Genomic DNA, 4,760 nt, shown 5'->3' on the forward strand with positions numbered 1-4,760 from the left:
TATATATATATATATATATATATATATATATATATTATTTACACATCAATTATACTAAATATATGTGTCTGTTTCACATTCAAAATTCACTTTCTTTCATCTTGACTGAGAACTTGCTGTATATAATTACGTGTATTTCAAAGCGTGGAGGGTCAGTAAGAACATTTTAATTGAATATGTATAAAGGACTAATTCAAGCAAAATATTACTGCTTTACATTAAAAAATCGTATATTATATTTATTAGAGGAGATTACTTTTCAATTCTGCTAGTTGCCACCCATCTTCTACTCATCACTTGGATTAGGAAGTTCAGAGTAATAACATACACTATCACCATAAAAAAACAAAAGAACCATTTTGAACTATGTGAACTGTACTCAATGTATTTTATCACTGTTTCAAAGCTCTTTAATTAAAACCATATTCTACTTATATCCTTCATTCCCATACTCCATTTCCACCCACCTTATCTCTGGAAAGTAATTTATTTTAAAATCCTTTCAAAAATTAAAACATTTTTATTATCAGAGAAATCCATTTTACTGGTTGTATTCCAGAGCTTATATATTCAAATAAAAGAAAGCCTACATCATTTCATTGTGATATTGTATGATGTCGACAATTAAATTCTGTTCAGAAACATTTTTGCTTTTGTTCAGTTAAATTTGGTTTTCCTTTTACTAGTAAAAGTCTATTGTTCCTAATGAAAAGATTTGGGCAAAGCATCAGATAAAGTTTTGTACTGTTCAATAATAAAAAATAAAATCCAAAAAACACCTCCAGACACTGTAATGTCTCTATATAATTAAGCATATATGTGTGTATGCGTGTGTGCAAAATACCATAGTTTTAGAAAAGTTTCTTCCCATGTCTCTAATTATCACTTTAAAGGTTGCTAATCAGTTATTGTCATGAAAACTGAATTTCTTATTTCAAAGAGAAGAGAGGACAATGTAACTTAATTGCTGTTAAGTGATTCATTCAACAACTGCCATTTTGAAGTGTGTTTAAGAAAGGCTGAGATGGAGATGACAAGACTGTACTCTCTAAGCTGAATGTTGGCGATGGTTGGGGTGTCTCTCAGCTTCTCAAAAGCCCATGCCCTCATCTGAAACAGAAGAGCTGCTGGCTATGAAATTCCTAAAATGTCTAATGACAGAAATTTCTGAATTTTAAACACTTGTCAGCAAAGGATTCAGAGCTAAAATTAATTCCTGGATCTAGAATTGAAAAAAAAAAAAAAAGGTTAATTAAATTGGAAAGGTTTATCTAAGATACCTGCCTTTTCCTCATTAATGCCTAACTCATAAATTCTGCTGTTTTGCTGTTACTCTATGGAGCAAAAACAGAGTTTACAATACCAACCTATCAAAACTACCACAAAAATATAGATAATTTCTATAAATTATAGAATATTTGAAACAAATAATGAGATAGTAAGTACAAATCAATGCAACTATAACATAAAATTAAAAAAGAAACACTATATGTGACAGTTATAATGAAAGAAAACCCAAGGAATTACAATCTCCAGGTGTCGGAATAACATTGCTTTTTAAACTACAGTGAGTCTTCAGAAAGTAATGAAAATAGCTAATTTATGAGTTACATTATTTAAATACAAATGTGAATTCATTCAATACTTTTGCTAGAACCTACATATTTTAAGGAAGTAATCCATATAATAATTTCTATTACTAGCCCTTTCATATTCTGCCTATCATTTGATATATGTGATCACTTTAAAATGGAAAATGTCATAATATTAAGAAATAACTGTGAATATTGACTTAGTTGGGAATTTTTGTATAAAGTCTACTGAAGAGTCTGAGACCAAGTCAGAGACAGTTTGGTAGTCTCCTGTGTAGGATTCTTCTGCTACAAATAAGAAAGATGTAAGATACACTTGCAGATACACTTGATTTATCTGAACAGTTGCCTGAGCAATTCATTTTCACTTCTCTTGATTATGTTACTTAAAATTAAACATATTTTTCTCTTATGTATAAGCAAAATTAACCTGTAAAATGTAGTGGCCCGTAACAAAACTTCTCCTGTCATGAAAATCCATTTCACATAAGGATCCTCAACTTTATTTCTTTTGTTATGGAAACATTGATAACATCAGTAGATTTATGTATTTGTATTTACTGCAACAATGCAATGCCTGTCCCTCTGCAATTACACTGACAGAATACTAGAAGAAAGGTGATCAACTCCTTCACTAGTCCCACATATCCTTAACGAGTGTCTTTTGAGTAATACTGGTGGTAAGTTGAGAAGAGAACTCTATAAACACAATGCAGTTCTCAGGAGTCATATAGTTACACAGCGTGACAGTTGCAGAGTAAAGAGGATAAAGCAATTTTTGTATTCTTGAGGATCTTAGCATATTAAAATGGAAATTAAGAATTTGCTGATGAGAGGCATTTAGAAGAAATGACTAGATAATTGGCAAAAAAGGAACAATACATATAATGATCAAAACCACAATAGAATGAAAGTAAAGAGGGAAAGGTGAATATTGCTAGAAAAAAATGGGTGCATGACATTTGCTCATTTTTATTTAGATGCATGACTATTTCACAGAGGCAAGAACCAGGTAGTTAGTTCCCTATTACCTAAGCAAATTTAGTTATTAGAAGCTATTAAGCAACAAATAATGTGCAACTTATTTTCTAGAAATTTTTTCTTTTATTGTGATCCATTATCTTTTAAAATTATAGTTATTCTTAAAGGAATATAATATGGGGAATTTATATTACATCTTCATATTGGTTCTGAAATATGGCATGGTGCTGTATAGCATCAACATAAAAATAAACACACTCTTTGGATTCATCAATTTTATTTTTCACTAAAGGTAGGATGAAGGTAGTGAGGCAGCGTAGGTAAAGAGAAAGATATGTACTTGTATGTTTCTCAGTTTGAAACCATGTGCTTTACCTGCTCAAGGCTCTGGGTTCAATCTCCAGCACTGGAGTCAGAACCATAGAACTGAGGATGTATGCAAGATGCTTTTGTAAATTACTAACTAAATTTATTAGAATTTATAAAACATAAATTTAACATCCAAAAAGAATCTTTGTAATTCCATAAGTAATGTATTAAAAAAAAAACAATCTTAAAAAATTATAATGTGTACTAAGTCCTAGTTATGAATAATAGGGTGGTTATTAGTATGATCACCATATGTTACTCTACAGATGGTCAAGAACTATGAAATCACTTTCTATATACACTATATAAATAACTATGTAATTGCTTATTATATATCTATAATTGTTACATGAATTAAAAATATTTGTAAAAGTAAGAATGTTTCTTTAACCTTGTCTTAATTATTTTATTATCTGTGAATAGGTACTTCAACCCCTGAAACTTATAAAAGAAGACATTTAATTGGTTCCCTGTTTGCAGTTTCAGAGGGTGAGTCCAGGATCATCATTTTAGAAATTATGATCACAGGAAGGCAGGCATGGTGCTAGAGCAGTAGCTGAGAGAGATTGAGCCTGGCATGAACTTCTGAAACCTCAAAGCCCAACGTCAGTGGCCTTGCTTTTCATCAGGTTGAAACCTCTTAACCATTCCTAATCAATCCAATAACTGGGAGTCAAAGAGATTCCACATCACACCAGTCAGAATGGCTAAGATCAAAAACTCAGGTGACAGCAGATGCTGGCAAGGATGTGGAGAAAGATGGACACTCCTCCATTGCTGGTGAGACTGCAAGCTGGTACAACCACTCTGGAAATCAGTTTGGCGGTTCCTCAGAAAATTTGACATAGTACTACTGGAGGATCCAGCAATTCCTCTTCTAGGCATATACCCAGAAGATGCTCCAACATGTATGTAATTAGGACACATGCTACACTGTGTTCATAGCAACCTTGTTTACAATAGCCAGAAGCTGGAAAGAACCCAGATGTCCCTCAACAGAGGATGGATACAGAAAATGTAATACACGTTCACAATGGAGTACTATGTAGTTATTATAAACAATGGATTCTGCTTGTGGACGTTGTACATCGTGGTGCGCACTAGGCTCCGCACCACGATGTACAACGTCCACAAGCAGTCAGGTCCTATTCTTGCTGCTTCTGTTTCTGTCAGTTCATGTGAACCCCACTTAGTTGATTCAGTGGGCCATGTTCTGCCTTTGACCCCTTTTGACCCTAAGGTCTTCCCTATCCCTCTTACACATTTCCAGATCCCTATGGAGACCTCCATTAAGACTCTCTCTCTCTCGCCAGGCAGTGGTGGTGCATGCCTTTAATCCCAGCACTTTGGAGTCAGAGGCAGGCAGATTTCTGAGTTCAAGGTCAGCCTGGTCTACAGAGTGAGTTCCAGGACAGCCAGGGCTATACAGAGAAACCCTGTCTCAAAAAACCACAAAAAAGACTCTCTCTCTCTCTCTCTCTCTCTCTCTCTCTCTCTCTCTCTCTCTCTCTCTCTCTCTCTCTCTCTCTCTCTCTCTCTCTCTCTCTCTCTCTCTCCATAGTATCTAGCTGTGACTCTCTGAACCTGCTAAGATCTGCTGTCTGAGGAAGCTTCTTTGATGACTACTGGACAAGGCATCCATCTATAACTATAGAAGAATGTCATTAGAAAGCATTTCACTGATTAAAACATTATTATTATTCCTCTTTTACTTATTCCCTTTACAACCTGTTCTCCGTCCTGTCCTACTCCTGGTCACCCTCTTCTACAATCTTTTCTGCCATCCCCTCTCCTCCTCTGATCAGGTGCCCCCCCTCC

This window comes from Mus pahari, chromosome 13 (genome assembly GCF_900095145.1).
Source record: "Mus pahari chromosome 13, PAHARI_EIJ_v1.1, whole genome shotgun sequence".
Taxonomy (NCBI): domain Eukaryota; kingdom Metazoa; phylum Chordata; class Mammalia; order Rodentia; family Muridae; genus Mus; species Mus pahari.